General features: G+C 38.1%; 1 protein-coding gene and 1 long non-coding RNA gene across 4 annotated transcripts in view; one reads left to right on the forward strand and one right to left on the reverse strand.

The window, feature by feature from the left end:
* ST6GALNAC3 (ST6 N-acetylgalactosaminide alpha-2,6-sialyltransferase 3) overlaps positions 1–27,651 on the forward strand; it is a 580,668-nt gene that overhangs the window by 507,981 nt on the left and 45,036 nt on the right. The window lies entirely within an intron of this gene.
* LOC118142992 (uncharacterized) lies at positions 18,385–27,546 on the reverse strand. The gene is made up of 3 exons (XR_004726995.3): positions 27,417–27,546; positions 24,212–24,394; positions 18,385–18,538 (listed from the first exon to the last, which is right to left on the reverse strand). It is a non-coding gene; the product is annotated as an uncharacterized LOC118142992 (long non-coding RNA).

A 27,651-nucleotide genomic window follows, 5' to 3' on the forward strand; every position in this document is an offset into this window, starting at 1 on the left:
TTTTATTTGTAATTTTATTTTTTCTTAAAGATTCTAACTTCCTTCAATAATATAGGCTATAGGTGCCACACAAGCTAAATTCACCCTTAAAGAGAACTTAATTCAAAAGAACCTCACAGCAAATGATTGCAACCTTCACAGCCAGGCCAGGTTCAGGATTAAATGCTAAATTAGTGGTGGATTCACTGGTGATGCCAAATTGGTATATCAAAAGACAACATACCAGGTTCAAATATGCAAGGTCAATGCAGCATTTTCATTATTCTGAAACTGATCTAATTTTGATGAACTTTTACCTTCCTCCTAGGCAGCAGAAAAAGTTCAACTTACTAGTTCTATTTCTTATTTTTGTTTCCACTTAAAATGGTCCCCTGCAGGAAAATACTTGCCCTTTTAGAATTCTTCCCCTTCGGCTTTCTGTTTCAAAGATGATTGCAGGGTACATGGATGGGAGGATGTCTATCAGTCCTGGTGTCCAAGCAGAGGGGGCCCCTCTGATCTCATGGATGCTGCCTGTGCTTTTTTGCTGGGCTCCCATGGGGTCAGCATTAAGGGGGCCGGCTATGCTGACAACTGAGGACACACCACTTTAAAGCTCACCAGACTCGCTATCCTTCTATTGACTTCTGGAATGCAGAGGAAGCTTCTGGATACCTTCCACACCACACGGGAGTTGGAGATTTTGGAGAGCTAACCTCAGCCCATTTCACTTTGGTGGAGCTACCACTGTGATCTCCTCCCAGAGCACAATTGTCCTCCTCCTCCAGGAGACACTAGGATGTGTCTTCTCTTTCCCTTAGGAAAATTCCATGTCTTCTTTTCTCCCCACAGGAAACTTCCTTTGGAAAATAGCAGACCCTTCCATTTTCTCTTCCTCTCTTGAATGGGCTTCCTCAAAGTCGTCTCCTTCTTCCTGGGGCACTAAGCACCCCAGCTCAGCAGACATGGAAGAAAAGGTGTCCTTCCTACATTATAGAAAAAGCACAGATATGCCAGATTTGTGCTTCAGGCCTGGTTCTTGATGTGTTAATTGAGGCTAATTAACGTTAGCCTCATTTCTAACAAAACCAGTTTCATTTCTAACAAAAACAGTTGTTCAAAACTATTTTCTTGTTTCCAGTGCCAAAGCAGTGGATATCCAAAGATCAGCTCTCCCTCTGCCTCTGCACTCCTACCCTGCACTGTTAACCCTCCCTGGGCAAACAGATGCCCCTGGAACAATATGGGAGTGAGCACAAATAAATTCAGGAGAAGAAAGCATATTCATATAATTCAAAATTATTATCTCTATTTAGGGAGATATGTCTGAATTTAGGGAGATATTTCAGATTTATCTCTGAAAAAGCCTTTGTTCAGATTTTTTTATTGTGAGCAGTGTTGTATTTTTATTTATTATTGTTTCAAGTGATAGGTTGATATTTTGATATCACTTAGAACCGAGTCAAGTGAATTACATATTTATCTTTGATTAAGATTCTGTTTTTAAAGAAAAAGGGACATGTTTGGCTAGTAAAGATTGGGTAACAGTGAATGGCAGGTGCCCTGTGGATCCCTGGAGCACACACGGACATCAACCAGCAAGTATTTCCCAGATTCTACCCTAAGACAGTGATAATATGTCACATATGGGCTAATACATATAGTAGCTTTCAAAAGGGACTGAACAACTAGCAAGTAAAGAGTAATTTATGTTAAATGGTAAAACATCCCAATAATAGATGGACTATGGCAAGAACCTCCAAACTAGTCTCTCTGCTTCCACTCTCCCTCTCTAGAGTTTATTACCTACACTGCAGTCAAAATCTTCCTTCCAAATGTAAGTAACCATCCAATGGCTGGAATAAAAGCTCACACTCTTTACAATTGCCCTGCAGGTTCCCCATTTCTTACCTCCAACATCTTCACCTCCCTCTGCTCCAGTCACACTGCCTTCTTATTCCTCCAGACCCCCAACACAGCCCTGCCCCAAGACCCTTCCAATGACTCTGATTCTCTTCTCTGTGCTACCCAGTGTCTCACTCCATTAATTTCTCCATATCCTGCTCAAATGCCACCTAACCAGAAAGGCTTTGTGGAACGACCCCAAATAAAATAAAGTCCCCTGCCCTTACTCATCACTTGCTCTTGCCCGGTTTAATTCTTTCTAGCACTTACTCACATTGTGAGAGTTTCTTTTCTGCCTCCTGCCTCTTTTCACTGGAAACTATACTACATGAGAGGAGGTTTGCTTTGTTCATTGCTGAATGCTCAGCACCTAGAGTAATACCTGGCCCAAAATAGGCTCTCAATTATTGTACCCAATTCCTCCTAGTTCACTTGAAAATTTCCTCATTTTACCATTGAAAATTTCACATCTTTGTGATTCACTCTGTCCCAGTGAATTTCGAACAGCCGGCCATCCTAACCTTAATAAATAGTTGTTGACGAAGGAAAGGAATGAAGAAAAAAGGACAGGGAATGAAGGAGGAAGCTAAGACAGAAAGGAAGAGTGAGAGAAAGTAATTAATATTTTCCTGTTCTATATATAGAAAGCAAAAGAGTATTTTTCTACTGTTTTTACAAGAAATGCCTGGATGAAATTCAGTATGTTTTTTAAAGCTGTGAGACCCTCATATTCTTGGTTTTGATGTTGCACAGTGTTATAATACATCTGATCAGAATTTCAGTACCAGGTTTAATATATGATGCAGGCTGGTATAGGCTCTGAAATTATGCATATTCATGAGAGCAATAACACCCTTACTTTTGATATAACTGACAAAGTAAGGTACCAACAAGAGAACAATAATCAAAGAAACAGGAAGGAGTACCAATTATTTACTTATGACATTTTACTGGAAAAAAGCAACAAGAAAGACCTGTTACTAAATGATGTACTAAAACTAACAAAACAATGTTATAAAGTGCCATATTTTCTTTCCTTTTATACAATAAAACATTGTAAAGCTGCACCACGGTGCAGCCACTTCACCAGATGCAATAATATCCAAATGTGAAGGTAGTTAATAATATTGTAGCTTTAATTCCCTTGGTATTTCGGAGATATTCTTTGAACAGCTCAAATCAAGTGGTACTTATGAGAAACAGACATCTCTTGTGAGTCCTTATATTGTGGTTCCCAAGAACCTACAGTGAATTTCAGTTATTTACCTTGAAAATTCTTCAGCCCGTCCAGAGTGGGTGTGGAAATGTGTAATCATTTTGTGGAATATGATAAGGGAGGACCTGCCTTCCTACATTCCCAAACTTGGAATTGTCAATTTAGTGTCGGGACCGTAGGCTCTCTAATGCATATATATTTGCCCTGAGCAAATAATTATTTCTCTCTGTGCTTCAGTTGTTGCATCTGTATGTTAAAAATAAGATTAGGGCCGGGCGCGGTGGCTCAAGCCTGGAATCCCAGCACTTTGGGAGGCCGAGGCAGGTCGATCACGCGGTCAAGAGATCGAGACCATCCTGGTCAACATGGTGAAACCCCATCTCTACTAAAAAATTAGCTGGGCACAGTGGCACATGCCTGTAATCCCAGCTACTCAGGAGGCTGAGGCAGGAGAATTACCTGAACCCAGGAGGTGGAGGTTGCGGTGAGCTGAGATTGCGCCATTGCACTCCAGCCTGGGTAACGAGAGCGAAATTCCGTCTCAAAAAAAAAAAGATTATTAGATTATTGCTATGTTGATTTCTTACGATATGGGAGAATAGGCTTTAAAAATTAAAGAAAAGAAGAACACTTTAAACTCGAGATGGGAATCACATCTTATTCTTTCATATTCCCAGTGCCTAGCAGAAGGCCTGGCTAACTCCTGGGGGCATTAGCCAGTTTCTTGTCTACTACGTAATTCCATCTTTTGAGCCACCCTTTGCAGCATGTACTATTACACCTTATTTGTAAAGCTTGGAGAGGTCTAGTGGCTTGTCCAAGAACAGACCACAAGTACACAGCAAAGGCACGATTAGAACCCTGCCCTTCTAGCTGCAGTCTGGTGCTCTTTCCTGGACACCTGCACATCTCTTCCAGTAATTGAATTGACCTGCATATTAAGCATTTCACATTGCTATAACACACCGAAGCCTATCTACAGAAATGTTCAGGAAGATTTTTTCCCAAGCCCGCTTCCATGTCATGTGTGCAGTTTTATCCTGGCACTCTTTGCAGACCATCTCTCTCCCAGCATGAAAGTTGTCTATAAACCCTGTGTAGTCCAATTGTAATTTGGAATCTCTACAGAAGCCTGACTACATTAAACCAATGCATGGATTAACACCAACTTCAACACATACAACCATTCTCCACGTACATGGGCCGTTTTACCCAACCAAACAATATCAGACAGGTTCTACTCATAAGAGAGCAGGCATTGAAAGGCACGGTAGAAACACAGACATGCAGTACAGTACTTCGTGTCCAGGTGCATTAATGAGCTGTGGCCTCAAGTCCCGGGTTTGCCAAGCGTGATTCTGCTCATGCATCAAAGCAAAGTCATCCTGGATGTGAGTGGAAATGCTAGTTGCAATTGTGTCGGCACTAGACATTTCCTGGAACCCATTATGCAAAATTCATTTTCCAAATGGATTTTGTTAATTTATTTATTTTTTCCTTTTGTAGTTACAAACCTAGAGGAAAACTGAGAAGAATAAATGTGGTTAAACTGCCCCAGGGGATGGCTTGTCTGTGGAAGCATCCCAGGCATACCGAATGGCATACAGAAGAGACCTTAATGAGTACTGCTTGTCAAAGGATCTGATATGCATTTTGCGGAATAACATAAGTCCTTTTTCAGCTGTTGATCAACTGTTCTCTAGGGAAATGAATGAAGGGCCATATACTGCTGTCTTTGCTGCCCAAACATACACTTGTTTGAAGGGAAAGCAATGAAAACAAAACAAAACAAAAAACCCTGCTGGTTTCTCCATTTTCTAATTACATTTTCTTTCCAAGACATGTTTTGTTGTATTGGTACAAAGTACATTCAGTAAATTCAAGGAGGAGAAAACATTCCAGTCTGAAATGGATTTCAGCTTGGCAAAAGTGAATTAATAGAAGCATGGCAGGTCACTCATTTAACTAAATACAGGGGCTGCCATATTAACCTTGTGTGAGCTGAGAGAACTAAAGAAAATTCTTTGTTTGTCCTACTGCAAAATTGGCCCAGGCAAATCAAAACAAGATGCCTAGGCAAATCAAAATGACACGTTCAAAATAAAATCATGTTAATGCTGGTTGCAAATGCAACTTTATTAGCAAGTCAACTTTAGTAGAAGTGTTGTCTAAATGTGAAAATCTGATTGCTTGAAAATAACACCCCCAAATAATTAACTCTCCTAATATAACTACAATTAAGATCTCGTAGGACAGCATTTAGGGAATTTCTTCCTGCTTATTCTTATCATGTATATTTTGTGTGGTGGCAGGTTAGTTTATAGCTCCAAATATTATATTTCTCACTAGAAACAGCACTGAGTAATCGGGTGCTGCAGGGCTTACTGTTCAATACTGAGTCACTTTGATTAGACCCATATTTTATCACTTGTGCCATTAGCATCAGATATTTTTTTAAGCCATGAAAATCCTATGTTCTTGGATTTGATGTTCATAAAATTAAGGATATCAGTTTCTACCATTCATTTTTCTCTTCAAAAATCAAATGACATGGCATCTCATCCATGTCAGGGCAGTCTGAATCACTGATCATTTTCCATCTGAGGCTAGGTGTGAAGCTAATCCATTTTCTGTAATGAAGCAGGAAAGCTAAAGAAGGGCAGAGCTATGCTCTGAACTATGGAAATAATGGATCTAATTTAGGTAGTTAATCCAGCCATTTCTGAATAGTGTGCACTCATGTTTGTTGAGCTAATAATGTCCATCTTAAATCAGTAAGACATTCAAGCTTTTATGGAATATCTTTATAAAATATCAACTTTTATGGAATGTTATTAAAAATGTATGTACAGTAATGGGCAATTCTTCACCTGTGATTTAAATCTTCTGCCCTCAGACCTAAGATGCTTTTCTTCCTTCTCTCTCTTCTTCCCTATCTCCCTTCCTCTCCTCTTTCCTTTCTTTCTCTCATGTCTTCAATTATTTCTCTGTACTCCATGCCGAATGTGCAGTTGCTTAATTCAATTCAACTTTTATTTTTTTTAATTTTTTCAATCTTATATCTTTCTCTATTTACTATGATAAAACTCTTTCATACTTCATAGCAAGCTACTTAAAAGATGTATGTACCTTCAATGTCTTTCTCCCTAAATTCTCACTTACTTCTAACTCAAACAGTTGATTCTTTATACTATCACATGAATAAACTGGCCAGTGATATCCTATGTTGCTCATGTGTATGGGTGCTTTTGTTTGTTTGTTTTTGCTTCTTTTCCTAGAGCATTTGACATAGCTCCTTGTCCAAGTGTTAGAGAACACTTCTCTTGCCTTGTGGAACACCACTCTGGTTGTTCTTTCTTCATTTCCTTTCTTGGATGTCCTTTTTCACCCAGAAATATTATTCTCTCCAGGACTTTTTTTTTGGTTCTCTCCAAATTCTATTCTACACCTAATCTCTCAATAATTTCATACAGACCCATGTGTTTAGGTACCACTTCTCCATTCATATTCCCAGCTTAAGCCTACTGAGATACAGACTTAAATATCAGTGCTCTTCCAGATGGCTCTACTTCAGTACCCTTTTAGACAACTAAACTCAAACTGTCCAAAATTAGCCCATCCTTTCCTCTCTCAAAATTGCTCATTGACTTATTTTTCTAATGTTGTTAATGGATAAGGTTTCTATCAAGGCCTGAGGCTAGAATCTCAGTTATTCAAGTATCTTTTGCATTCAATTTTACACTAAATGTTATCTATTCTGTCTCCTATCTGCGTACATCTTCCCATTCATAATGCCTTTTAATTGTCATTTCTTCAGTGAATTACAAAGATGTTCTGAAGTATTATCCCCTCTTCCTGCAAAATTCAATTCCAATATCATGCTCTTAATTAAAATCTCCCAATGGTCCCCCACTGTTTCTAGACCTTAACTTAGCATATTGAGATTCTCTTGAAATTGTCCTGAACTTATCTCCTGCCTCCATGGCTCCTCCCATCTCCACAGCTGTACCACACAACTTTTATTTTCACAAGTGCATTGTGTTTTTTGTTTTTGTTTTTGTTTATCGCCCTGTGCTTTCCCTTTGCCATAGAATAATTTTCTCTGTCTCATCCCCTTTCTTTTTCTATCTGTAATTTATTCTTAAACCTTATATCTATCATGACTTCTAATGGGAAAATCCTTTCTGCAGTTTACATATACCTCTCTTAACATGTACTAAACTTGATTGCAGTCATTAATGGTAATGTTCTATCTGCCTTCATAGTCCTTGGGCTTATCATGATACCTAGATTATGTTAGATGCTCAGTAAATGTTCTTAGAACAAATGAATGAATTGATGAAACAGTGAACAAATGACTGAGCCCTTCTGGAACTCTTGGACCAAAAAATGTGAGTGACCTCTGTATCCATTTACTTTTTTAAAGAGGCAACTTTCACGCTTGTAAGAGACAGTAATCCTTGTGCCAGTTGAAATATTTTCACAGCCATGATTTTATCATAGATTGTAGAAAATAGATCCTCTTTCTTCTAGAAAGCATGTTTTGCTATGGAACTGTGTTGAATTCTTCACCTCTATTAAGCTCCATTTTCTGAGCACCAGAAGTATTTACTATCTTATATTATAAATACAAACTTTTTTTCCTGGATCAAATAATTGAAGGATAACTAGGATTGTGAATGGGAAAAAAAGGTTCACTGTGCCTGAGTTGAGTCGAGTTGGTGTTCTTTCCTTGTCATATATAAAGAGTGATTGAATTTATTATCAGCCTTGTTTGTATGTGTTAACTCAAAATTATTGTGGTACTCACTATACTTTGTATGGTTGAGTTCCAATGGTTTGTAAGGTAGCAATTTATGCAACATAAATCTTTAATTCTTAATTAAGAAAATCAAGAAATGTTTAATACTCAAGAAAAAAGGGTTAATTTTTCTATATTCTCTTATAACAATCCTCTTATCGAAAATTATTGCCCTTTTGAGAAAACTACATCATCATAACATCACTTTGTATCCTCTAGCTTTCTCTGATGTTAGGCATTTTTTTCTTAAGCAAGTTAAATATTCCTCTTGGAAAAATAATTAGCCAATATTAGCCAGTTCCTTAAATTTGACAAAAGCATTCAGAATTGTTGCTATCATTCCTTTTATTTTCTGCTTGCCTCTCTTTTTTTGGATATTTTGTGTCCAGGCAAATGGTGGAATAATTGACTTTATATTGTCTACCTGAACTATCTTATTTCCTGCCTATCCTACTAATATTACAGCATCTAATTTATTTTTTAACCATTTAACATATCCTTTTCTTTTTTCTAATAAAATATAGTTAACTTAGGCAAATGAAGCAGTGCCTGACACATATTAAGTGCTATTAAATGCTCAATAAATGTTGCATGACTGAATAAACTCAAGGCCAGGTCATAAGAATAGAGAAAAAAATAAGAGTGAAGCTGTGATCAGTAGTTTTTTTGTTTGTTTCATATCTACAACCTCTTGGTAGCTTCCCCAAGAATAGTTAATTGTCCATGTGACAAGGACTTTATATCCTTATGTCACCTACTTCTGCTTCCTTCCCCCACCAGTTTCTGGAAAGAATTTTGCCAGATCACCAGATGCACACAGTTAGCTACTGAAGAATCTCTTGTCTGTCTCTTTAGCTTCTCCATAAATACACACATTTCTTCATTTGTTTTTAAGGCAATGCTGTATGTGTAATCATGTGTGAATCTTTATTGAACACTTATGGAATAGGCCACCTGTTCTTACAAATTAGCTGAGTTCTCAAGAAGGCCCAAATTAGTGAATTAGTTGATGAAGGAAATTTGTTGCAGAGACAGCAGGCAGCTAAGAAATTTTTCAGCTTGTCAAAAGTATTGTTAGTCTCACAGCTTGGCAAAGAGACAAGAAGATACCATTTTGAAGAATTTTAGGTAGTGACTTGATACCTTAAACTCACTAGAGAAGAAAATGAAATTGCTTGTCTTATCAGTTAAAGAGAAGCTTTACTGATCTCAGACCATAGCCCAGAAAGTTAACTAAAAGTTTTGTAGAAGTAGATAATCTTTTCCCGGTGATCGATGTGGCAAGATTAGAAGTGAATTGCCAGGGGAGTCAAGGGGAAATAGGCTTAATCATTTTAGGTGTATTTGTGCTGAAGGCAGTGCTGAACAAACCTCAGAAGTCACTTGGCCATGTCTTTTCCAGGGGGCATGCAAGGCGCCTGCTGATTTCTACAGACACTTTTTAAGCGATTACCAGTGCTGGCGAGTGGAACTACCTTTCAGGTCGTCTTACAAGCATACTGTCACTTGCTGAAATGTGATAAGCGACATAAACCTGCTGCCATGCCAAGGTCATTGTGTCTCCTGCCTCCTCCTCCCATGTAACAAATCTCATTGTTGATTGGCTTACAGCAGCAAGCATCCCATACATACAAACACCCAGAGTGGTGTTCTTATTTCTGAGCGAGGAGGGTCTGTGTGTGAATTGCACAATAGGGGGCAATCCAAGAAGGGCCCCCACCATGATACAGGGAACCTGAGTGCTTAGTTCCTTCTGTGCTAAGAACTTTGTGTGACCGTGTGGCCTAACTCATGTTGTTTGTGTTTTACAAGAAAAAGGAAAACATTCTTGTCCTTTTAACTCCATGTTTATAGAGATGTTGGTCCAGTTTGAATGAACATGTAGCCAAGGTAGTATCTTCTTCTTTCTTCTCCTTTTTTTGGTATCATAGGTGTAATAAAATTTTATTTAAAAAATAAATATAAAAATGGAAAAGCATAATTAAAAAATAAACACATTTATGCAGATATATTAAAAATTTTTATGCAGATATAAATACTGTTAATATTTTAATGTTTATTCTCTGATCTTGTACTTCTAGGAAGTAATGAGTGGTCTGGTTCTTTGAGTCCTTGGAGCCATTGTGGGTAGGAGTGGGGTTGGCAGGGACAGTAGAGAAGGATGCAAGAAAAACATTTGCTCTGGTTAGATAACTGTGTCTTTTTCATCTAATCTTATGGGTAAGAAAATGTTTAAAATTCAAAAAATATTCAGTGAACACCTACTATGTACCAAGCACTCTTTAGGTGCTAGAAATACTGCAATGAATAATGCGAAAAAATGCCTTTGTGAAAGTTATAATCTATGGGAAATGGAAGAGACAGAGTAGAAGTACCCAGTACAAAACTAGACAATTCAATAAAAAGTAGCCAAATTATTCGAATAAATACTTTAAGGACCTGGTATCTGGCACAATTTTGAGTGATGTGTTAAATTTAAAATCAGGAATTTTTATCTAAACTGTGTATCTAAAATAATGGATTACATAAAATGAGACAGTCTTGCAAGTCTTATTTCTAGATATTTTATAGCCTTTTGACAATTATTTAAGTCTGCACATAGAATTTATCACCATTTAAGTAGACTCTATTAGGACCAGAGTATCTCTAGATGAACTTCAATGGTCTACCTTCTCTATTTCTGTTATCTACACTGCACTCTTGCTCCCATGGCTGAATCCTCTCCCGGACATATTAGGCAGTAATTAGCCTCTTTTTGAAATCTTCTGGCACAAAAAGCTCTCTACTTACTGAAGAAGCCCATTCCACCAGCCAGTACCTCTAATTTTCAAAATGATCTTCCTTTTATTAATCTGAAATTCAAGGGCCCATAGTTTCTTCTGCTGAAAGTTTGTGCAAGTCTCTTAGAACTATCTGAGGCAGCAGAGTTGAAACATGAGGATTTTTTTTTCCAAGCTTCAAAGTTCAAACTGCCAGAAAGAGCCCTGAAAGGGTCTAAGGTGTTAAAGGCTTCCATAAAACTGATGAAGAAAATAATAGATTGTATCAAAGGAAATTTAAGGAAATTTGTTGTAGAGACAGCCGGCAGCTAAGAAATTTTTAAGCTTGTCAATTCCAGTAGCATATGGAATAAGTGGTTGTTAGGTGATCTGGCTTTGATGTGCTGCTCTTTTATCAGTAGAGTTGATTAACTCACTTGGCTAGTTGAGAAAGTGGCCCTTCCTCCATATGCGGTCTTTCTCAAGCCACACGCTAAGGCAAAGAAGTTGACCTAAGCTCTGTCTTCCATAGGGCAAAGGTACCTGAATAGTTGAGTTATTTTAGTAGAAACTCTGAATATGGAATTGCAGTTTGAAGCAGCAAAAATATCCTTTTTTATAGCTGGGAAGAGACTGTAACATGCAGAACATGATGTCGTGGAGAAGCCAGTGATGAAATGTCTTGGTTTGAGCCATAGCAACAGTTCATCTTTATATGCAGAGGAAATGGAAATCCATTTTAATTACCAGTGTAAAGAAATCATTCTTAGGTTCCTTTCCTTAGAATCACAAACACTCTGAGTTTCCTTGTAAAATAAAACAACTGAGTTTTCCCTCCATCCTGTGATTTCCAATGGCACCTAAAAACGAGTATCCTATTCTCTTATTCCCTCAGTGGCCAATCAAAAGAGAACAGATTTTATTTATTAATTACATCACTAATTTATTCACCAAACATGCATTGAGCATCCAGGGGTGTCAGACACAATCGTTAGTACTGAAGATAAGAAATCTGAGATCCTTGAATAAAATAGTAGACTGTGGGTGGATTGGAGTAGACTGGGTTAGAAGATATTGAGGAAGGAAATTTGAAGGTAACTAAATATGAGAGTAGTGAACGCATCAAGATTAATTCTCCAGTTTCTTGTATGCAGAGTTGGGAAGATGATGGTGACTCCACAAACTTGGGAAAGGCACCCAATTTTGCAGGAGCAACATACTGAAGGAAATTGTAGGGAAACGGTGAAATGGTGTATTTACCAATGGTGGTATTTGGGCATCAGGGTCTGGGAACTTTTCTTCAGATATGGAAGCCAAGACTTGGTGGTACAGTGGACTGTATGGTAGAGAACTAGCATCTTTTCTATAAAGAACCAGATTTTCTTTTTTTTTTTAAATAAGAGCTCCTGGTTAAAATCTGTGTGTCAGATCCCATATGGGGGCTGTAAGATCTAATTTTACTTAAGGGCCCTGAGGCACAGAGGCTAGCCAAGATTCTGAGAAGATATCAAATAAAAATCTTGGAACCAATAGAAAGCAATTTTCATAATTAGGAGGAACACAGCACCCCATATATCATCATTAGTCTGAGACAAGGAACAGAAGGTTGGGGAGGAGAAAGGATGGTCTCCCTAAACAGGGAACAGGTGGCCAGTGCAGTCAGGGCCAGCTAGGGAAACCTTAGGCAACTCTGCTCGAAAATTTCTCTGCTTTTCCCCTAGAGACTCTCAGATACAGAGGAAAACAGGATTATTAGTTATTGGCAGTGGGTGTTTGCCTCCACGGTAGTGTTTTTATTCTTACAGAGACACAGAGAAAGGCCAAGGGATGGAATTTAATGGCACCCATAGACACTATGGAAAATGAAGTGTTTTTGTATGTCCTGAAAAACTGAGGTTTTGATGTCACAAAATGTCCAAAATGCAATTTGGCTTTCATTTGAATTGCTTCCTGCAAAGTTAATTGTTTGCTCCCAATCCATAATTGATGATAGCTTTTCCCCTGTTGCAGTTAGACCAAGGAATCTTGGCAGTCTAGTGCTATAGAAGTCAGACACATGCAGGTAATAACACCCCAAGAAGAGCTGAAATAATAGCCTTCTGAGACACAGGCTGTGCAAATTTCTCTGGCTTACAAAAGCGACATCAGTTACACCTTAGAGCCTGTCTTGTAGACTTAGTTTCATAAAAGTTGTATAATAATTTTAGAAAGTACAGATGACATGGCAGAAGAAATGCCAGAGGATAAGCTCTGGGGAGCCTGATTAATCATTTTCACAGTAGGTATAAGGAATGAGGGGGTTCTCATAGCCAAAGAAGTGATTTGCATGTCTAACTCATTTTCTTCCACCATTTCTTGTGCATTCGCATGATGTCCAGTGCAGAGTGAGTGTGCAGTGTCGATTGCTTTAACAGCAGCCACCACATACATGTCCTGCCCCACCACAAAAGGAAGGAAGAAAGAAAGAAACAGCAAGATACAAAAACTAAGCAAGACAAAACAAATATCCACATCTGTGGTTCAAAGATTGAGACTGTGACTTTATATAAAGTTCTTTCCCTGTGTCGACTTGCTGCAAATTATTCAGATATGATGGTAACAATTTTTAAAAAGGAAGGGAAATTGTAATATGTGGTATGTCAATGTTTTTAAATGTTTTCTCTCTGTTTTGATTGCTTTTGCTTTATTCAATTTGTCTTTATTAAGTATTATCAAAGCAAAACTTGTTCTTCCCATTACTCTGTTTTGATTAGAGGACTACTGAATGGAGAGTTTTTTGATTTCTCCAAGGGAATTTGTTTTGCAGAAAAGGCCATGCTAGGTTTCCCTTGCCACTACCTCCTCCTGCTGGGAAGGTAACCTTTAGCAAGAGCTATAGCCTCTTAATCTTTTGGTGGAAATTGCTCTTGTGAAAACGAGCCCTGATAGTATCTTGGCTCACTAATTCATGCCATGTGGCCCAAAATTAAAGCATTAAAATTTCATAGATGTAATATCATTTATAAATCATGTCATAAAAAACATTTATTTTCTTATAGATCTTGAAAACTGGGCATGTCTTTTTCTTCCAGCTGTCGCTTAAAGTTCATTACAGCACACTGATTATTTGTCGAAAACAAAGCTCTGGTAAGGTGGGGAGATATTTAGCCACAACACCTTCAGAGCATCAGGGCACTGTCCTCCCATCCTTGTGTACACATTGCTCACATTAGTGGTCATGGAGACTGCAAGCCCACCTCTGTGCAATGAGAGATTCCCGGCAGAATTGTATTAATGGAGCTGGTGGTTCTGCGAGGGCAGTTTTATCATTCTTTATGTCCTTATTCTGTTCACTTGGAGAAAGAGACTATTTACCATTGTCCCTGAATTTCTCTCCTATAAAATGTCAATATGTTTAGTGGATGAGGACAACAGACTAATTAAGTAGACGGTCAACATTTGCTACATTTCAAAAAATGACAATGACAGATGATTCTTTTTGCTGTTTATCCTTAAGAAATAGATGGGGACTTGGTAATTGTTTAAGCAACAGAAATAACGCCCTAATGTACTCTCTAGTTTTTTGTTTGTTTGTCTTTCACTATGCCTGAATAAAAACCCTTTTGTCCATTCAAAATGGAGGAAATTAGAATATCCGCGTTGAGGTGTTTCCGGGAGGTACATGCCACATATTTGGCTTGCAGATGCTAATGTATGTATAATCACATTTGCCAACCATAAAATCCCTATTGGTAAAACACTTTCATCCAAAATCATCTGCTACTTTCTTGGAACATGATAATTTTCTTAAATAATGTAGAGGACTATAAGGACTTCTATTTACATAAACAACTAGATGTGGTAAACAATCTGATGCAAGAGGCCATTATATCACAATCTGGACTTGGTTACTTTGCAGGGTTTTGGGGTTTTTGTTTGTTTGTTTGTGTTGTTTCTTTTAATTTCATTTGGCTAGCATTTTACAGTGGGGTATTAAGATGTATTCTTTGACCTTTGATATAAAAAGTAGCTGAACCATCTTTTTATTGCTTGATTTGTTGGATTGGAGAAGATTTTATCCATTCAGTATTAAAGATTAACCCCAGGAAGCTGGGAGCTACTCTAAAGTATGGAATTTCTAAGTTGAGTGCATTTTCTCCAGGCTAAAATCAGCCTAGACACAGATATCTGATAGTGTAGAATTCCCTTAATCTTTGAGGCACAGCATCTGTATGCTCATTCACATGGACACATTTTACATACACTGCCTGTCCATGCTACCAGGATCATTTGTCTGGTATGTGGTTTTGTGCTAATTGAAATATGGGTTTGTTTGTCGTCAGCCTGAGATGCCTTCTTCAACAAGGCTAAAAACAATTTCAAGCAGAATATAAATAAGATGCATCTGAGGCTATACCTATGCATACACAAATGTGTGTGTATGTGGACATACATATATTCTACACAAAGGCACTGAGGGAGAGAGCAAGAGGGAGTTTCTATTTTCATTCGATCATGCTTACATATATTTGTATGCTTTCATATTGGGTATAGCTTTGGATCTGAGAAAAACAGACTATTATGTGTCTGGTTAACTTCACTGGAAAATCTGAAAGTCTAAATTAGCCAATTCCTGCTGATCTTTTGGACACATGAATTTATACGTCCACTAATTTGTTTTCTTTTTGCTTTTTATTGTGGAGAGGGGAGAAATCCAAACATACACAAATATAAACAGAATAATATAGAAGAAATCTCTACACATCCAATGCCAGCTCCAGAAAAATACCAACTCATTGGTCTCTACAGCCCCATTGCCATCATCAGTCACATCTTCCCAACCTTTCTCCCACCTATGTTTTCATGAGGCAAATTCAATATCATATTATTTCATTTCAAAATATTTCATTATATACTTTTATAAGATAAAAACATAGTTTTTATATATGAGTAGAATACTAATCCCACACATAAAAAAACAACATAAGTCTTAATGTTATTATATCTCCAGTCACTGCAATTATCTAATGCGTCATACATTTTTTAAGAAATCATAATTCAAATATTCTATGTATGCAAAATACATACATTGCTTGTCCATAGATTGATTTGTCTTTGAGACTTTTTAAAACATATGGGTACTCCTCTCCTTTCCTTTTTTCTTCTTGCAGCTCATTTGTCAAACTGCAAGAAAAAAAACGATCATTTGTCCTGTAGCTTCTCACAGTCTAGTTTTTGCTGATTGCATCCCCATGATACAGTTTAATATGTTCTTTGGTCTCTTATTTACGGTACTTAGTAGTTGGATCTAGACATTTTTTCATATTAGATTTTTGTGGAGTTTTTTTAATAGGATATTTACATATGTGTTCTTATCCACTTAATAAAAAGCATGCTATATGCTCTCTTTTTGAAGTGCTAGTCATTGATGTTCTATGCCTAAATCCATTCGTTTATTAGAGTTTACAAAATAGGGGTATTCTTATTTTCTCATGCCTTCATTATTTATTCAATGTGACATTTTTATAATAAAAATTTCCTCTTTTCTACTCTTTGGCTACTAGTAGTACAACGAGTATAGCCAAGGGAGGATAAACTCTTGATTCTTTTATTTACAGTTTTCAAAATTATCATTAGTTCCCTGACAGTATCCCTCTGTACTCAATAATTTTTTAATATCATGAAGAACACATGGATTTAAAATTTACTGAAGTATTTCAATCTATTATACTTACATCATTCCTGTTGAAGCTTAAATTGTTACATCTTTGGCCTGTAGGAGGCTCTCACAGGTTATTCTCACATTCTTTTGACAAATTCATGTCCACTCTTCACTGTGTTGAGGATATTGAATCTCAGGGATTTTGGAAATAGCTGCTACCCTCTCCCTTCCATTAAGCCTACCCTTTCTGTCTCTTGCTCTTTCCAGGTGTTCTGTCACCTGACTTTAACTTGGGGGTAGTTCCTGAAGAAGCCAGTGTTTATGTGTAAATTATTGAGAAACACGAAAGTGCCAGAACACATTAGTTTTCAACAACCTGTTTTATTCTTCTCACATTTTTATGTTATCTTAGGGAACCAAATTCACCTGGTGTTTGGAATTCTAGCTTTTTGATAGCCCCTTAGCTCCAGGTTGCAAATTGCTGTACTCTTTTTATGTCTCCATCACTGCATGGCTTGTGGTAGTCACTTGAATACTTGTTGAATGAATCAATGACTGAAAAGAACAAATAAACAAAAAAATAAACCCATGACCTCTTTTTACTTTAAAGCATAAATCTACTTTTAGATATGGTGCCGTGAAACAGAACAATCTTAGCTGTTAAGGGAGAGTTGATATTGCATGTGCAGGTTGGGAGCACATTTCTGAGTCATTTGGGAGAGGGGCTTCAATAGGAAGCTGTCCCTTGCATGGAAAAGCAGTCCCTGTATAGTCTTTCAGTCACTAATTTTGACAAGCACCAAAGCAAGACACTTGCTTTGAAGTGCTATGGGATTTCGTGCCATGAGGTTGAAATAATTTAATGAATCTGGAGGGGTTGGAGGTAGCATAGAATTATGGTTGCTTTATCCATTTTTTTCTGATCTATTTAGGTGATTTATCTATTCCAATTTCCCTGAATTGTTTAGTGTTGAGATTTCATGGAAATAGGTGTTCTAAAACCCACTAAATATTGTTTTTTAATTACCTCACAGCCTCAAAGGAACAAGTAATCCTCATCTTCTTTTTATTGGCACTAAAATTCTCTATAACCACCAGCTCCCATAAAGATCATTCCTTTTAAAGCCTTGTTTTTTACCAAGGAATGTTGATTTTCTAGATAGATCACTGCAGGATGGAGTCAGGCAAAGAATAATTATTGTCATTCAAGTCAGTGTTTCATATTCTATCTGGGTGGTAAGAGCCACCCCAATTGGAAAGAGTGCATGTTTTATGATAAAATTATCTATTCACCAGACAAGGAGAGCAATAATTTTGTAAGATGTCATGTGTCTGTGTTCACATATATACATATCTGGGGAGCAATGGTTAACAGTTTCCTAAGCACTGTTTATGCTAAATTCATGTTTATCAAGTATCTTATTCCTTAAACCAGTAGTCTACATAGATATTGTTACTGTACTCACTCCAAAGTAAATAATTTTTGAGCATTTAACCTCAACAAATTAGATTGAACCATATGAAATTGATATTTTATGGGTCAAAAGTAGTTGAACATTGGCAATTTCATATTTTTCAACTTTCTAATTTTATCTATTAGTTATAAGTATGTACATATGTACTATCATCATTAATATAACAAGCACAATAACTCTTTGGGTAAGAGTCAATAATATATTGGCTGTAAATCTGCACTTCTAATAGTCTCCTAGGTAATTTCAAAATCATTGAGTTAGTTCTGATGAGATCAGATCATCACAGCTTTTACTGTGATACTGTGGCTAGCTAGAAACTTGCCCTAGGAGATGTATCAACTCTTCCAGTTTCTTCTTGTGTCAATGTGCTTGTCTTATTACTATTTTTAGTCAATCTATGCTTTCTTTGCAGAAATCTCTTTATGCTCCTTGTCCATTTTGAGAGGGCTAATTAATAAGTCGGAACTAAATAATATAATACATATATAAACTGGTTTGACTAGACCATTTAATTCAGAATATGTTGCACAGTACTCAAAGAGAAGGTTTAACATGTTGACTCTGACATGCAGATGAGTGATGGTGCCGTAGACAAATAGGATATTAGATTTTAGTAGAACTTAATTTATTTCTAATTTTTCCAGTTACACAATGGATATAAATGAAGGTTCAAATCTAATTTGAGTTGGGCCTCCCACATGCAGTCTTTCCGTGTGGCTTGGATTTATCACAGCCTGGTGGCTGGGTTCTGAGATACAGCATCTGCAAAGCAAGCATTCCAAGAAATTAGGTGAACATTGTATAGACTTTCATAACTCAGCCTTGGAAATCACATAGTGTCACTTCCTCATCCTTAATTAATTAAAGCAATTACAATCCCATGCAAGTTTAAGAGGACGGTACATAGACCTCTCTATGGAAGGAATGTCAAAGAGTGTGGCCACTGTTTATAAACCACCACACTGCTCAATGCACGAATTCCTCAACAAATAGTCATCCACATTTACTACCTCTGCTGATAAGGAGTTCATTATCACAGAACGTAAACTATTCCTTTTGGGGGACAGTATTAAACATTAAAAATATTTTCTCAAGCTGAACAAAAACATGCTTTCTTTTTACCCAGTTTTCGTCCCCCACTTCTGCCCTCCTGAACAGGACAGAGCAAGTCAGCTTTCCTTTTTGCTTGGAAGTGGTTCTCAAGTGACTTGTTTTCTTTTGGAGGTTCATACTCCTAGTTGCTGACTCTTTCCTGTTTCTCTCATCACCTGGATATCTTCTAAGCAAACAACACTTTATCTCTATTTCTCTTAAAGTGCTACTAAATTTGAGCCCATGTACCATTTAATGCTGTCCTTGCTGGCTGGGTTGTTACAGTACTATTTGTGTAAGTAATAGTTTCTCAAAAGAAATATCTACAGAACAATTAATTAGCACAAACTGTTAATATAAAATTTTTCAGATCCTCAGAGTACCAGCATACTCTGAGCCAATGAGAGCTGATATGGGAGTTTGTACCGGATGCTGTCAGGCTGCAAACATTTGTGCCCCATATGGCAAATGTTCTCAGCCAGTGAATACTCTACTGTACCATACTGAGTTGAAAGTCTTAAGCGATGTTTGTTATGTACCCCTCAGGAGCCTTTCTTTCTGCCATATATTTTTGTGTTCTGGTTAACTGTTTGAAACCATAATGGCCAACAAAAGGTATGCAAGTGATGGTGTCGGGACTGAGGCAAAGAAACCCAGGAAGAATATTCCACTGGGTGTTAAGATGCAGGGCTTCCAGCAGCTTGAGGAGCCTTTGATGAAAAGGTCAAAGCAACAGATGGTAAAGATCAGCAGGAAATTAGGGATTGGGATAAGTCCTTTTGACATTCGGAAGGGCATTATAAAATATCCCTGTAGGATTGCCCAACAGTTGTTTGAAAAACTCCTAGAAGAAACTAAGGCTAGAATATGTCATGACTTCTGGTGATTTAACAAAAAGGAAGGAATGCCATTCACTGTATGATGCCAGGAACTTATCTTTATAGGAACTATGTACTTAGGACCCTGTGTGATGCAGATATACTAGGCACTCTTTCTTTTTCAGAAATGAATGTCCCACACCAGAATTGTATTTCTATATTCCAGGTGAATTTTGATCAGAGAAGACTGAAGTAGAATTAATTTTCTTACAACATTACATTTTTCATCAACTACTTAAGGTGGCTTTAGCTTTTTAAACAGTTACATAATACTGTTGACCCATCTTAAGCTTCTTCAATAAAGACCTCCATATTTATTTCAGGTAAAATTCTTTTTTTAAAAAAATTGGACTTTAAGTTCTGGGGCACATGTACAGATCTTGCAGGATTGTTGCATAGGTACACACATGCCATGGTGGTTTGCTGTTTCCATCCCCCATCCCCCACATCAGGCATTTCTCCCAGTGTTATCCCTCCCCAGCCTCCCCGCCCCCTGCTCTCCCTCCCCTAGCCGCCTAGCCCCCAACAGACCAAATGTGTGATGCTCCCCTCTCTGTGTCCATGTGTTCTCATTGTTCAACACCCATCTATGAGTGAAAACAAGCGGTGTTAGATTTTCCGTTCTTATGTCGGTTTGCTGAGAATGATGGTTTCCAGATTCATCTATGTCCCTACAAAGGACACAAACTCATCGTTTTTTATAGCTGCATAGTATTCCATGGTGTATATGTGCCACATTTTCTTTATCCCGTCTATCATAAATGGGCATTTGGGTTGGTTCCAGGTCTTTGCTATTGTAAACAGTGCCACAATAAGCATACATGTGCATGTGTCTTTATAATAGAAAGATTTTGGTATATATTCAGTATATATTTATAATCTTTTTGGGTATTTATTCAGTAATGGGATTGCTGGGTCAAATGGAATTTCTATTTCTAGTTCCTTGAGGAATCGCCACACTGTCTTCCACAATGGTTGAACTTATTTACACTCCCACCAACAGTGTAAAAGTGTTCCTGTTTCTCCATATCCTCTCCAGCATCTGTTGTCTCCAGATTTGTTAATGATCACCATTCAAACTGGTGTCTCAATGTGGTTTTGATTTGCATTTCTCTAACAACCAGTGATGATGAGCATTATTTTCATGTTTGTTGGCATCATAAATGTCTTCTTTTGAAAAGTATCTGTTCATATCCTTCACCCCTTAAAATTCTATTTGTCATCACCACTCTAATACGTAATCTGATCATGGTGTGATGAGGACTGTGACTAATGTTTATTGGCACTTGCTTAGCTCAGGCACGATTAAGTGCTTTTCACTGTTTCAGGAAATCCTCACCCCAAACCTATGAGGTAGTTACTTTTATTCTCCCTACCTTATGTATGGGGATTATTATAGAAGCTGGGTAACTTGCCCCAAGTCTTATAGTTAGTAAATGGTAGAGCTGGGATCAGTGGAGCAGTTGTGATAATGTCAGATGTTGAAAATGTCATTTATGATGTCAAATATCTATCCCAGGTTGGGTTGTATTTGCAAACTGCACGACAGCAGGATTTGATCTGAAACAGTGCTTGCTTGATCTAGAATCGATGCTGAATGAATGAATATGTTGTGGGCCTGTTGATCCATGAATTCACTAATAAGCATCTGTGATGCAAAGCCCAATTCCTCCTGCTGCAAATCATGTCTGTCAATCTTAATGTGCACCAAAAATGTTTTTTAAAGCCATGATTTCATAATTATAGGGTTCCACGAAAACATCCTCTTGGGAGAGTCAGCAGCATTAAGGCATAGCAATATTTTTGTTCAGGACCCATTAGGTATCTCTGATTTGCCAATATCTTAAATGCTAGTAGCAGCCTCAGACATGAAATTTCTTAGTGGGCAATCCTAATAGGAGAAACAAGCTCTAAAAGAGAAACATATAAGGAATCCTACCTCTGGCTCTCAATGGAAAGTGGCATGAGTCATGCTAGCTCTAAAGAAATATGGTATCCACCACTGAAATCATGTGACAAAAGAAATTAAGCTGAGATGGTTGAGTTGAGCTTTCTCAAAGACCAATTGACCTATTTTGTCCAATGATATGTGGGCAGAACTGATATAGGCTACTTACCAAAAGAAAATTTTAGAAACCTTATGTGTAATGTACTACCACGTGGGGCTTTTCCTCTGTCCCAAGGCCAGCAATATCCCAAATATGAGTGTTTCATTAGTCTGGGTCCCAGAGTGAAGAAGACATCAAGCCAGCCCATTGTGATCATGCAGTGCTAGCAAGAAGTAAGCTAAGTCCTTGAGGACTTGGGATTGTTACTACAGCACATGTAACCTAAGCTGACTAAAAAATTGTAAATATGCTTGGCCAGGCACTGCGGCTCACACCTGTAATCCCAGTGCTTTGGGAGACCAAGGCGGAAGGATCACCTGAGGTCAGAAGTTCGAGACCAACCTGACCAACATGGTGAATCCTCATCTCTACTAAAAATACAAAAAATTAGCCAGGCATGGTGGCATGCACCTATAATCCCAGGTACTTGTGAGGCTAAGGTAGGAGAATTGCTTGAACTCAAGAGGCAGAGGTTGCAATGAGCTAAGATCACACCACTGCACTCCAGCCTGGGCAACAGAGTGAGACTCCATCTCAAAAAAAAACAAACAAAACTATAAATATGCTTAAGGAAATCAGGGCTAAAGCTGGAGAAACATGTTAAGCATAAGGGGAAGAACAACCCCTTACAGTCCCAGGCACTTCCAGCGAGGGGAGAGCCTGAGTGCAGACACCACCTCGGAGGCATAGTTGGATGTCCTGGGCGGAGGAGCAGACGCAGAGTAAATGCACAGTTCATGCTGGAACCAGATCCACAATGGAGGGCCCAGGAATAATATGAAAGAAGACAGTATCTTCATGTGGCAGAAAGTGAATAACATTTATTTTAACAATTATTTCATCTAATCTTACTGCTCTTCCCTATCATAACCAACCCATTCCAAAAGGCCTTCCTCTGAAATACACCGCTTTCTACCTTCTGTCAGTACCCTAAAATCAATCAAATACCCAGTGGATTTTCATTTTACTTATTTATTGATTAAAAGAATAGTTGAGAAGTCACTGCCCTGGAATACCCTGACCCCCTGCAAAAATCAGCTCATTTATCTCACTTCAATCCATTTCAAATATTTAGTTTCTAATTAGATTTCATTTGTGCAAAGGGTTCTGCAACCAAAAGTGCTAGAAAATTACTGCCTCTGATGAGGCCACCGCTCATTTCAACTATTTTGAAATGATTATCATCAAATCCTGTGGACTCTGTTTTGGTCTGTCCTAATCTCAACCCTTCTTTTCAGAGCATGTGGCAGAAGCAGCTTCACTACTGAGATAAATATTCATGCGCATCGCATTTTGCTCACAGGCACTGTATAAACTATATTTAGAACTCTGAATGTTGAGATGTACTGTGTCAACATTGAAATTTAATTACTGTGATGGACTTTAAACCCATGTACCTTCTTGCACTGCGGTATGAATATTACCTCTTGTGTTTCTTCATTCTCCTTTACGTTCCTGGAGAAGAGGGTTGCAATCTGTCGAACCAGAACACCCACCTGCCCTTCTCCTCCAAGTGAATGAAATGAACTCTCAGTTTTACGACTGTTTTATCTTTGTATTGTGAAAAAGAAATATTGTCTTGCTAAACTCTTTGGACACTTCCCAATATGCACTATCTCTCTGCTACTCCTATTATCACTCATTCTGGTAATAAATGATAATGTTCGTTGCTAGGATTTGTAAAGCACTGTCAAGTTAGCCCATTATTTTAAACTCAGGTTAAAGTAAGGATTTTAGATTTATATAAGGCTGGTGCAGTTTCATTAAGAACCAAAGGCATTTTAATTTTTCTCCCTCTACCCAAGAGACTTTATACTTCTTAATGTGACATTAATCAGTGTTTTAATATTTCCTCAAAATGTATCTATTCTCTGTAGGCTATTTACTGTCTTTGTCAAAGTCAATGCACAGGAATAAAAAGTAACTACATGATGTAGAAACTGCCTTCTTGGCCCTTGTGTAAGAGGTAAGTGGATGCTCTTAAAAGTGAGTCTATCCAGGGTGCTTTTCCTATTCTGTGTAGGATTTTGATTTCATTTTAAATGAATGTCATAAACCCCAGGTCTGAAAGCTAACAGAACTTTTGCATTTACCTACTGATCTATAACCTTTAGGTTAGCCTGTATGTCCATTTGCAGTCAGTTCATTGGATGATGCAATGCTCTAATGCTGAATGAAAAGATTGCTGCTATATTCCAGACCCCAGATATGAAGGCCGATTTGGGTGGATTATTATTAGAATGATTTTATATTAGTTCTGATGGGTAGTACAGAATAAGCAGTAGGAGTTAGCTACAGCTCCCTAAATGAGAGGAGACAAGGAAAGAGATGTGTTTGATTACCTGACACTTACTTACCTTGGGAGATGGAAGGCTAATTAGGAGTCCAGGGATTGGCAGAACAGGTTTTCTGAGTCCTGGTCAGTACACAGTGAGTGTGTACACTGTTGCTGGCTGGCTGATCCCCATGGAGACATTACTGCTCAATCAGTTCTTCTCAGTGCCTATGTGTTCAGAGCTGTGACTGTGGCTTTGAGATGCCTGGTTAAAGGGAAAAGTTCTCCAGATGCTGAGAGGCTGGCATACATGTGGAAGAGCCTACATTCTGCTGCCCGTCATGGCCCTGGACAGTATGATGCAGTATGTGCTTACATGCAATGAGTCAGGTCCAAATCCCACCTCTAGGCTTACTGGTTGAGTGACCTTAGGAAAATTATTTAATCTCTAAATTAGTCTGTTCATCTGTAACCTGATGTTGGTGTGAGTATTAAATGTGATAATCCGGAAAAAGCATCCAGTCAAGTTCCAGGCACATAATGAGCTCTTGATAAATGGAGTTAAAAGAAAAGCCTGTCCCTCAGGCAGTTCAAATCAGGTCTAATGACTTCCAATGGGACAAGATATGTGGCCTGTGGGTGGAAAAGCCTGGAGGCTGGTATTGATGAGTGGCAGGCTCAGGGTACCAACAGGTGCAGAGAGGTCCTTCCTGCTACTGGCTGTGACAGCACCAGCTCTCCATAAACATCCATCAGTTAGGATCCACCAGGCTTTGAGGAGAGTAAAGAGGGTACTAGGGAAGCTATCCCCAGGAGATCTGGCACAAACCCCAAGGAGAAGAAGGTAGGACACAGGGATGATGAACATGCAGAGCACACATTTCCATTTTTACCCAGAGCCAGTCTGCTCCTGACCAGATCAGATCTCAGCCTAGATCCCATTTCTCTTTGTACTGCATATTCCCCTAAAGCCATCTTAAAAGAGAATGATAGACCCAGTGAATGCTTAGTAGCCACAGGTAGTTGTTTATTTTTTTAATAGCGTCTGTCCAAAGAAATACAAATCCAAAAGATAAAGCATTTCACCTAGTTTTTTTTTAAATGTAGCCATATAAATAAAGTATATGATGCCTTCCCCACCTGTCTCCTCCCTTTCATGTTTTCTTGATTTCTGCTTTTCTACCACAGCAAACTCCAGTGTCTTTGTGCTCCATAGAACACAAGGATTAATCAAAGTTACTCAGAAATATAAGCTTAAGAAAAGAAGTAAACTGAACTTCAAAACTAATAGCACAAAAGTAATACATTTGATATTTGCTATGGACAGGATGCTGTAGATCAGCACATGTGCTAGTTGGCCGTGTGCCTGCATATCCTGATTCATTTCCCTCCCTTCCTCTACTTTGCTGCCAGTCACAGGAAACACCATTTGCAGGGGCTCTCTTGACAACTAGCTTCCAATAGTTTTGGCAATCATGTGTACTAGCAGAAAAGCGTAGGATGAGGAAAGGGGAGAAGTCACCGTATTTTTCCCTCTGCCTTAGGGAGGCATTTCCAGCAGGAAGAAGCTGTGTCTTCTGGGGCTCCACTCCCACTAGACATCCTTTCCTTCATGGTCCCAGCTTCTGCCAGGCATTCACTAGATTCCACTTGTTCCAGCCTGAGTAACTGATTTCTGGAAATATCACATCCTAGAGGTAGTGGCTTCCTGTTCTTGTATATCTTTGAATTGCCTCCTCTGTCCCTGATTAGCTTTTCGGGTAATTTATCATCTGTGTAACCAATTCCAAGTATTAAATTTTCTCTGTTTAGAGCACTTAGGGTAGTTTTATTTCCTGTGTAGATCTTGACTGATACACTGGTGATTTGAATCTATTCTGTTCAATGAATTAGTAGAATGGGAAAGTTAATGTATTTAAGCAGATATGTCTTTCTGCAACTCTGAATAAAAACAAAAATGCATAAATAATGTACCAAGACATTCCATCACAGCAAAACATTGCTTTGGTTTCTGATGTTTCATGCCATTCGCAAATCTTTCATTTGTTATTCTAGGGAGTTTTCATTAGGGCTAAACTATTTCACGTGACAAGTACTTTTACAGCAGTTTGCAAGAATCATGCACTTTCCCAGGTTAGAAAAATAACCCTGAACTATATTTTCCCTTAATGCTGTGCTTCCTGCATTGAGCCCATTTCTAACCAACCGATCCCTGGCATAAAGGAATCTACCTGGCCCACAAGACAAATGTGCCCTGGCCAGCTTTTCATGATCTCCTTCTGAGCTGGAAAAGCTGGAGATAATTTTATTAAGCAGTTAAAGAATAAAACTTGATAATTCTTGTAAGAATTCAGACAATGAATGGCTTATAAAATGAGCCATTAAAATAGTTCATGTCTGAAATTCAGCATTCCTGAGATGCAACATGTCAGGTGGGGGAACTGACTCCCTGGAGCTCTACTCCTGACTGCTTGGCTGCTTGAGTAATATTAAGAGAATCTATCTGAAAGAAAAGAAATAGAAATACTGACTTGTTCTAAGGGTGGCTTAACTGAGCTTTGAAAATAACAAGATCCTACTACAAGCAGATGAACTGGGCATTCAGATACCTAATGAGTTAGAAAGCAATTCTTCCTTGATACCCAGCACCCCCTCAGCCCCTCTTCATACATCTAGTTTTTGTCCATACCAAACTTGGGAAGTTGGGATAAACAATAATCCTTACTCTCTCCCTGAGAGGTGGGAGAAGGTCTCCAGTTCTACTCTTATAATCCATTTTTTATTCAGCGTCACCTTCTTTTTCAATGGGCTAAGTACCCTACAAAGTGGGGATGCATCTTAATAAATTCTAGCCCGGTCCGATGGCAGTTAAGAGCAGGATCAGCAAATGGCCTTGGAAAATGTGCTCAGTGTAGCCACGTTGTACCCTTGAGGACTTCGGTACTTAAGATGTACCTGTGTTTCTGCTCCTTATCAACGCCCACACAGCTCTCTTTGTAATCAAGACCCATCCTTTACTGAGGTTCTTGAGCAGCTGCTCAACATGACCACATTTCATCTGCCATTACTTTTCAGTGTCTTTTAATGTGAAGGAATACATTCAATCTGTAAGAAAAATAGGACTAGGATTTTAAAAAGCCTGGCAAATAATGCAACAATAAGTTCTTCAATACCCCATTGTCAGATGTTTCAGTAAATTGCAAATATCAGATTTCTTTTTAAAATCATTTCACACATACACTGGGAATTAAACAAGAACCATATATTAGGAAAGGAAATAAGCTTACCTTTTCTCTTGTTAGACTCCAAGCACCCATATGGATCTGCATGGTGGAGATTTTAACAACACTGCTAATACTGACTTATTTCCAATCAGAGCTGAGAGATCAAAAAAGACAAACCCTCTGTGGATCTACTCATTTTTGAAAACTCATATTTAAAATTAAAATTTTCTTAGGCATTCAACAGTGAATAATAAAGCTGAGCTCATTTACTTAAAGTTTTAGAATAGCTCTGAATTAG

This window comes from Callithrix jacchus, chromosome 7 (genome assembly GCF_049354715.1).
Source record: "Callithrix jacchus isolate 240 chromosome 7, calJac240_pri, whole genome shotgun sequence".
In the NCBI taxonomy this organism is placed as follows: Eukaryota; Metazoa; Chordata; class Mammalia; order Primates; family Cebidae; genus Callithrix; species Callithrix jacchus.